Source organism: Vulpes lagopus, chromosome 1 (genome assembly GCF_018345385.1).
Source record: "Vulpes lagopus strain Blue_001 chromosome 1, ASM1834538v1, whole genome shotgun sequence".
Taxonomy (NCBI): domain Eukaryota; kingdom Metazoa; phylum Chordata; class Mammalia; order Carnivora; family Canidae; genus Vulpes; species Vulpes lagopus.
The window spans coordinates 61,192,691-61,202,281 of NC_054824.1; positions in this window are offsets into that span (position 1 = coordinate 61,192,691).

Consider the following 9,591-nt stretch of genomic DNA (forward strand, 5'->3'; position numbering starts at 1 on the left):
AATTACATTAAATGAATGAATCATATTGGTTCTTGCAGAGCTTAAAATAAGGCCTCCCAATTATTATACATCTACACATGATTCCTTTTAAGTTGCCCATAGAGTACTTTCAAAATGTGACATTCATTAGGCTGTAAGAGCACAAGCTCAGGGATGCCTGGGTGGCTCAGCGGTTGAGTTTCTGCCTTTGGCTCAGGGTGTGATCCCTGAGTCCCGGGATCAAGTCCTACATGGGGCCTCCTGCATGGAGCCTGCTTCTCCCTCTGCCTATGTCTCTGCCTCTCTCTGTGTGTCTTTCATGAATAAATAAAATGTTATTTTTAAAAAATAGAGCACAAGCTCAGATTTATTTGAAATATGATTTTACCATTTACTAAAAGAAATTTGTGTGAAGAAAGAAATGTGGAAGATGGCTTTCTTTTCTAAATAGGTACAATCTTCAGATCCACTCCCTACATTTCCAAAAATTATTTTGGGATCCACAGCAGGAGGGAGGCCTGTGAACTTTCAGGTAGAAAAACTTATGGTATATAAATTTGAAAAGTGATCTGAGTTTATATTTTTTAAACAGAAAAACTATCAGTAAGCATAAACATACCTTTTTTTTTAAAGAGATAATTGTTTTTTAATTTACAGAGAGACAGAGAGTGGGGAAGGATAGAAGGAGAGGAAAAGAGACAGCATGTTAAGCAGGCTCCATGCTCAAGTGAAGCACAATGCAGGGCTTGATCTCACGACCCTGAGATCATGACCAGAGTCGAAATCAAGAGTTGGAAGCTTAACCTAACTGAGCCACCCAGGCGCCCCAAAATAAACATACCATGTTTTAAACATACCATAAACATACATAAACATGAAAAGAAAGGGAGCCACAGTCCTCCAGAGTTTTATGGTCTTAGGATATGTGAGATTAAGTTCTTTTTACTATGAAGAGGCTGGTTTACCTCTTCACCCCTCGCTCTGTGGATGTAAAAATACACATAGGTAAGCCTATATATTTATTAGGCCACAATTTCATCATTGTTCACGATCACTAAGAGACCTCTGAGGAAGGGATGAAAATTAAAGACTCCTTCTCTTGGGGTACCTGGGTGGCTCAGTCGATTGAGCATCTAACTCTTGATTTTGGCTCAGGTTGTGATCTCGGGGTCCTGGGATGGAGCCCTGTATCGGGCTCTGTGCTCATCCAAGAGTCTGCTTCTCTCCCTCACCCTCTGCCCCTCCCAGTGCATGCTTGCTCTCTCTCTCTCTCTCTCAAATAAAGAAATAAATCGTTTAAATAAATAAATACCCCTTCTAGGCTTTCAGAGTTTTACAAAGTAGATGCAATTTGCAGAAGTCAGGTTCACTACATCTTTTTTTTTTTTAATTTTTATTTATTTATGATAGTCACACACAGAGAGAGGAGGAGAGAGAGAGGCAGAGACACAGGCAGAGGGAGAAGCAGGCTCCATGCACCGGGAGCCTGATGTGGGACTCGATCCCAGGTCTCCAGATCGCGCCCTGGGCCAAAGGCAGGCGCCAAACCGCTGCGCCACTCAGGGATCCCAGGTTCACTACATCTTGATGATGGTTTTCTTTTTTTTTAAAAAAAAAAGATTTTATTTATTTATTCATAGAGACAGAGAGAGAGGCAGAGACACAGGCAGAGGGAGAAGCAGGCATCACACAGAGAGCCCGACGTGGGACTCGACCCAGGTTCTCCAGGATCACGCCCCGGGCTGCAGGCAGCGCCAAACCGCTGTGCCACCAGGGCTGCCCTGATGATGGTTTTCATATGGTTGTACCTTGATGTCCATGGGGCTGTGGGGCTGCAGGGCACACCTATACAAGCATGCTCAATTATTTCCCAGTACACAATCCATCTCAATCCAAGACAGTTCTTTCTTCCGATTTCATTTATGTAGACCCAGTCACCCAGCTGGCATGGATGTGTTAGTGTGGAGTCCAGGATTGGCCTGACAGACTGTATAGACAGAAGACAGGCTTAGACTAGAGGTGCCATCTTGGATGAAGACAGCAATCTGAGCTCCAATGAGTATTGGAGGAAACAGCTGGGAAAAGACTGGAAACTGTCCTGTGCTTAGCCCCAGAGTATTTTGAACTGTTCATTATGATAGCTAGAAGGGCCATTAGCCATATGCAGCCTCTTTGGTTGCAATTAACATTATGTACTAATAGTTTGAGACCATGAGGCTGCCTATATTCTTATTTATGACCCTGGTTCATCATGCTGAACCCTATTACATGGTTCTTTGGAGAATGATTTCAAAACTTCAAGAGGTGATAACTTAGTCTGCTTTCTAGATTTAAGTTATACACATTTCCTAATTCCTCTATTAATAGAAATCCACAGCTGCCACCCTCATGGATAAACTTTTATTGTCTGTAAATGTCTTTTTCCTAACTCAGGATGTTGAATTTAATGAGAGCCTAAGAAATATCATTTTGAAGATATGGAAACTTGGTGGAATCTTGCATTTTTTAATATTCTTTTTTTTTTGCATTCTTTAATATTCTTAAAGCCATTTCACTCTTGGAAAATACTTAATAAAGGCAGGAATTCAAATAAACATTTCTACACCCATATGTGCAATAATACTATTCCTAGCAGCATTATTACAACAGCCAAAATGTGAAAGCAATCAAGTGTCCATCAATGGATAAATGTATCAACAAAATGTGGTATATGCATACATGGAATCTTTTGCAGCCATAAAAAAGAAGGAAATTCTGACACATACTACCACATAAATTAATCTTAAGGACATTATGCTAAGTGCAATAAGCCAATCAAAAAAGAGCAAGTACTGTATGATTCCTCTTATATGAGATAGTACTTAGAATGGTCAAATTCTTAGAGACCGGAAGTAGAATGGGTAGTTGCCAAGTGGTGGGGCAAGGAGGGGAATAGAGTTAGTGTTTAATGAGTATAGAGTTTCCGTTTGGAAAGATGGAAAAGTTCTGGAGCTGGGTAGTAGTGACAGTTGCCCAAAAACGTGAATGTCAATGTCAATGCCACTGAATTGTACACTTATTTTCGTAGATTTATTTGTTTATTAGAGAGAGAGAGAGAGAGAGAGAGAGAGAGAGCAGGAGCAAGGGGAGGAGCAGAGGGAGAGGGAGAAGCAGACTCTGCTTTGAGCATGGAGCCTGACATGGAGCTTGATCCCAGGACCCTGAGATCATGACCTGAGCAGAAATCAAGAGTCAAATACTCAACCAGTTGAGCTACCCAGGTACCCCTGAACTGTACACTTAAAAATTATTCAAATGGTGGGGTATCTGGGTGGCTCAGTCTTGTTGTCTAGCTTCTGGTGGTGTCTCATGTCTCCCAACTCTAAGGCGAGGACTCCCTGGGGCAGACTTTGGGTCTCTCTTTTCAGACTTGGGTATCCTGAGGTAAAAGCCTGTGCCTCCCCTCTCAGACTTCAATTCTGAGTCCTGAGGAAGCTCAGAAAGTACAGAAGAAACAGCTTATCTCTGTCTTCTGGAGGATACTGGGACCTGTTTGTAAGGCCCTGCTTCACTCTGAGGCAGTATGGGCTGGATAGTTCTGCAGGCCCTGGTCTCTTTGTTAAATCTGTGCCTGGAACTTGGTTTTGAATGTATGTGCTGTCCCATAGACTAAGCTACTGCTTACACATCAAAGGTTCAGAGAAGAAGCCCAGGTTCTAGAAGCCTCAAATAAATCTCCTTTAGCAACTGCTGGAAGGGCTGGAGCATGACCTGCCTGGGCTATGGATGCCTCTATCACCCCATTGTGGGCACTGGGTGGTTCCAGGGTAGCAGGGACTTTACAAGCATCAGAACATGTGGGACTGTTATGCTTGACACTCATAGTTCCAGATATGGGTGAACCTCTTGCCTTTCCAGGCCTGTGCACATGTGTCTGCACACTCTCATGGATCCAAATAGACATTTTCCCTTTCATGATGTTTTGGACTCAAGCTACATGACTACACACTCGGTTCACCAGTAGGCAAAGCATCCCCTCCCTGCCACTTCTCAACTAACCCCAAGGCACACAGTTAGTGCCTACCTTGCCAAGCTTCCTCCTTTTTCATAAGCATGTATCTTCAGATGCCCCAAGCATGGCATCCAGGAGCCTGAGATATAATACTCCAGCCCCTGAGGCACACAACAGGCCCTGCCAAAACTTGCACACGCGCGCGCACGCGCACACACACACACACACAGTCACATACAGCCAAAAGGTGGGGCACAATGGCTGGTTTGGATTTCAGCCCTTGAGCAATTGGTTCCAACTCCTTCTATGAGGTAGGAGTGAGGGTGGAGGACAGGAAATGGAAATGGCCAATGGAGAGGACATTGGTTTCAGGACCCAAAAGCCCTGCTCTGGCAGAAAGTCTCAGTGGAGCATGGCCTACTTGGATATGCTTGACTTCCTCTCTGTACCAACTCACCTCCCAGTTGCAGCCTCCAGTTGGGCTGGCCAGACTGGCTTGGAGAGATGCAGGATGACAAAGCTAGCAGGTAGGGGATTAGCCCCTAGCTGGTGAGGACTAGGGCCAGGCCTGCATGTTCCTGGGTCTCCATGAAGTCCAGGGCCCTTGAGTGTATATGGTCCCCCTTAATTTGGAGTGAATGGTAGTTGAATGGGTGTGCCTGCCCTACTAGACTATAAGCTGCTTGAAGTCAAGGGCCTAGTTCTTTTTTTCATTCATATTAATTCATTCACTCTTTCAACTAATGCTTATTAAGCTTCTGGGGTCTCCTTCTAACCTCTGACCACAATGCTTATGATCATGCTAGGCTCTGACAAGGATGATGAGAGATATATGTTAGTGGGTTAATGAATGAGTGCCTCTCCTTGCTCCCCAGCTTCTTGTCTCTGCACTCTTATTTTGTTTTTGTTTTTTAAGATTTTCTTTATTTATTCATAAGAGACACAGAAAGAGAGAGAGAAGCAGAGACATAGGCAGAGGGAGAAGCAGGCTCCATGCAGGGAGCCCGATGTGGGACTTGATTACAGGTCTCCAGGATCAGGCCCTGGGCTGAAGGCAGCACTAAACTGCTGAGCCACCCGGGCTGCCCTGCACTCTCATTTTGTACTGGTAATACACAAAACTCATTGTTTGGAAAGGAGGCTAGGGAGAGAGGAGGGTAACTTAAGAACCCACCCCTCAGGTGAGCAGCAGAAAGGCCAAGAAAGATGAATCCAGATGTCTGGGGGCCCTGGAGGAGGGATTTATTGGCAGATACTCAGGAAAGAAATGCTAGGAAAGTGGGGAACCCCCACGAGCTTGGGAGAATGGGTGCTCTAGAGCACTAGTTACTGTTCAGGTCTGGATCAAAGCCAGAAATGAACCTCTTATGTCTATCAGAGCTGCTCACAAAACAGAAGCCACTATTGAAGTGGGCTTGGGAGGACTCTAAAGTCACCAGGCTTCCTGCCCAATCCACTACCAAAGTCCTCCCTAAATTGTACTTTGAAGCAAAAATTAAAGCGAAGAGTTGGCTACCATCAGCCAGGGAGCTCACACCACCATACAGCCCATAACAGTCACTTCTCCCAAGGGTAGGACAGTGGTTAAGAGCAGAGTCTCTGAAGCAGACTGCCTGGGTTCATATCTTGGCTCCATCACTTAACTAGCTACATGAACATAGGCAAATGACTAAAGCTCTCTGTGCTTCAGTTTTCCTATCTATAAAATGGATTGAGCATAGTACCTACCTCATAGTGTTGTTGGGAGACTCAAATGTGTTCATGCATGTAGAGTGCTTAAAACACTGCCTGGTGTACAGGATACCCATCTATTTACTAGCAAGGACCTTGGGGCTCAGAAAAGCTAGCTGTCTCCCAAAGGTTATCCAGCCATGGATGATAGAGCTAGGATTTGAAACAGCTTGTGGTACTCTTGCCTTGACATCGCACAGCCTGGAGAGCAGTAGGAGTGATCCTGGGCCCCTCTGAGCCAGGGAGTGAGTTGACAAGGATGGGATGAGAACATGTATGCTCAAGGCACCTTGTACAATGGATGCAGGGGAGAAGTAGGGGTGGAGCTGGACCTGAGAGACCACATAGGAAATGCTTGTCATGAGTCTGGTTAGTGAGGAAGGTGTTGACAAGGCCTGAGGGAGTGGGATAGAATGAACCCAGGACCACAGGAGAAGGAGGACCCAACAATATTTGGCAAATGGTCAGAACAGGGGAATGGGAAAGAAAGGAGTCAAGGATGGCTTTAAAGTTTCAAGCTTCCAAAAAAAAAAAAAAAAAAGTTTCAAGCTTCCATTGCCCAAAGAATAGCAAGAGCTCTACCAGAAACAGGTCCTGGGGGTTCTTGGAAATCCAAGCAGTGAGACAAGCCCTCTTTTCCTGGGTGATTGTTAAATGCGGAAGGAGTGTGTGTTAGAAAGAGTTTTGCAGGGACTAAATGCTGCTTTTTATGCGAAGAGGTTTGCACCCCTAGTGGTGGATGGATTCTCAAAGATACTGGATCAAGGGCGCCCAGGTCGCTCAGTTGATTAAGTGTCTGACTCTAGATTTCCATTCAGGTCATGATCTCAGGGTCCTGGGATCTGGGCTCTGGCTCTGAGCTCAGCGTAGGGTCAGCTTGTCCCTGTCCCACTGCTCCTCCTCCCATTCTTTTTCTGTTTTTCAGATAACTAAATAAAATCTTTATAAAAAAAAAAAAAAAAAGGTACTGGTGGGGGCAATCCGGGTGGCTCAGTGGTTTAGCACCTCAGCCCAGGGCGTGATCCTGGAGACCCAGGATCGAGTCCCACGTCAGCCTCCCTGCATGGAGCCTGCTTCTTCCTCGGCCTGTGTCTCTGCCTCTCTCTGTGTCTCTATTTATGAATAAATAAATAAAATCTTTAAGAAAAAGAAAAGATACTGGTGGATCAGAGGAGTGTCTGTCTGACTCAGATGGAGAAGCATACAACTCTTAATCTCAAGGTTGTGAGTTTGAACCCCACTTTGGATGTAGAGATCACTTAAATAAATAAAGCTTAAAAAAAAAAAAGATACTGGATCAGAAACAGTTGCTAAGAGACAAGCCGAGCACAGTTCAGAATAGCTCAGTTCAACTTCCCATCATTGATCTTGTTGCCAACTGCCTTCCTACTCCAGGGTAGGAAACTGACTTTACCAGGGAACCCCAAAGCCTCAGCAACCCCAGGCCCCACTCTCCTGCCTCCAGTTCACATACCTGCATTTTCACACACACCATCTCATTCCATCCTTAGAGCCTCCTGGTTGGACAGTAAGGCTAGGATTATTCTCTCCATTTTACAGATGAGGAATCTGAGGCCCAAAAATATTATGAGACTTTCTCAGAGATCACACAGCCAATGTCAACAGTGACCAGATTCTAAATCCTGTTAATTTTACTCCAGTACACCACGACTCTACTTCAAGGTATCTCAAGCAGACTGGGGCCAGAGGCTCCCACCTCTTTTTCCCCAGAAGGTCCAGGGACATCCCTTGGCATCCAAGGGCATTAGCTTTCTTTCTGGGAGTGATGGAATGGTGGGATAATGACCTGGTGTTAAGGAGGCAGTAAAAATGGACAGTTGGGGATGTAGCAACATTATGGATAAGCACTAAACATCAGAGCTAGAACCAGTCTTAGAGACCACAGAGTTAAAGCTTACTGTGTGTAAAGGAAACAGGCCCAGAAAGGGACTTGTGCACTGAATACTTCTGACATCTTGTCTTCCCTTTGTTCCAGTTATTTATCATTGCAAATAAACAAATTACCTCAAAACTTAATGTCTTAAGATAACAATAAATTTTTCTTGATTTTTAAAAATTTAAATTCAGTTGATTAACATATGATATATTATTGGTTTCAGAGGTAAAATTCAGTGATTCATCAGTTGCATATAACACCCAGTGCTCATTACATCATGTGCCCTCCTTAATGCCCATCACCAACTTAACCCATCCCCCCACTTTCCTCCCCTCCAGCAACCCTCAGTTTGTTTCCTATGTTTTTTTTTATTTTTTTTTTAATTTTTATTTATGATAGTCACAGAGAGAGAGAGAGAGAGGCAGAGACACAGGCAGAGGGAGAAGCAGGCTCCACGCACCGGGAGCCAGACGTGGGATTCGATCCCGGGTCTCCAGGATCGCGCCCTGGGCCAAAGGCAGGCGCCAAACCGCTGCGCCACCCAGGGATCCCTAGTTTGTTTCCTATGATTAAGAGTCTCTTATGGTTTGGGACAACAAAAATTTTTTATCTCTCAGATTCCCATGGGTCAAGGATTTAGGAAGGGCTGAGCTGGGCAGTTCTTTTTTTTTTTTTTTTTTTTTTTTTTTAAGATTTATTTATTTAGTTAAAGAGAGAGAGAGCAGGTGCACATGCATGAGCACAGAAAGGGACAGAGGAAGAGAGAATCTCATGCAGGCTCCAGGCTGAGTGTGGAACTGGATGCGAGGTTCAAACTCATGACCCTGAGATCATGACCTGAGTTGAAACCAAGAGTCAGACATTTAACCCACTGAGCCACCCAGGCACCCCTCAATTGGTCAGTTCTGCCTTTGCCTTTCATGAATACAACTGCAGTTAGTCAGTGGCTGGAGCTGAAACAGTAGGAGCTAAAACACTCACCAGCTGCCTGGGCCTATCTCTTTCTCCACATAGACTCAGGTCTTCTCGTGTGGTCTCTCCACTGGGGCTAGTTTGGGCTTCCTCATGGGGACGTGAGGCCAATCACACAGATCATATGGCAGCTCGGGTCTCCAGAGGCAAGTGTCTCAAGAGAATCATATCAAACCTGGATCATCTTTTGTGACCCAACCTTAGAAGTCACAGAGCATCCTTTCCACCACAGTTACAAGCCTGCCTGAAGTCAAGAGAAGGGAACACAGAACCTACCTCTCAACGGGAGGAGTGTCAAAGTCACATTAGAAGAAGAGCATGTGGGGTGGGAGATCTGTGGCAGCTATCTTTGGAAAATTCAATCTCCCACCCCCGTGCACAATAGCCTAGATCAAGAGCCACAGCAGGGGAAGCAAGCAAGCCTGGATCTGAACCCTGGCTTCATCATTTGCTGGCTCTGTGGCCTCAGGGAAGTCACCTAAGCCCTTGTTCTCTTCTCTTCCCTCATCTATAAAACCAAAATGAAAGTAATGTTTGTCTTGCAGGTCTGTGGTGAGGATGCAAAGGAAGGCCTGGCCCAGAGAAAGTTTGTTTTTTCTTCTTCCAGGTTATGGGAAAGCAGAGAGTACACCATCAATCTAAATCCTTCCTCCTGCCATGAAACAGACTCAAATCTCAATAAAGACAGAAACTAAGACAAATAAGAGTATAAATTCAGTGCCAAATAGTACAAGATGTGGCATGATAAATCAAGAGCTGTGTATAGCAGTAAACAAAACAAAGCCGGGGGCCCTAGCTGGCTTAGTCAAAAAAACACATGCAGCTCTCGATCTCAGGGTAGTGAGTTTGAGCCCCACGCTGACTGTAGAGATTACTTAAATAAATAAATAAAAACTTTTAAAACAAGCAAACAAATAAATATTTAAAAGAATCTTAAAACAAAGAAATAAAGCCCTTGCCTTCATAGAATGAAGGGAACCTATCAATATATAAATATATGCTAATAGATATGTATGTCAGA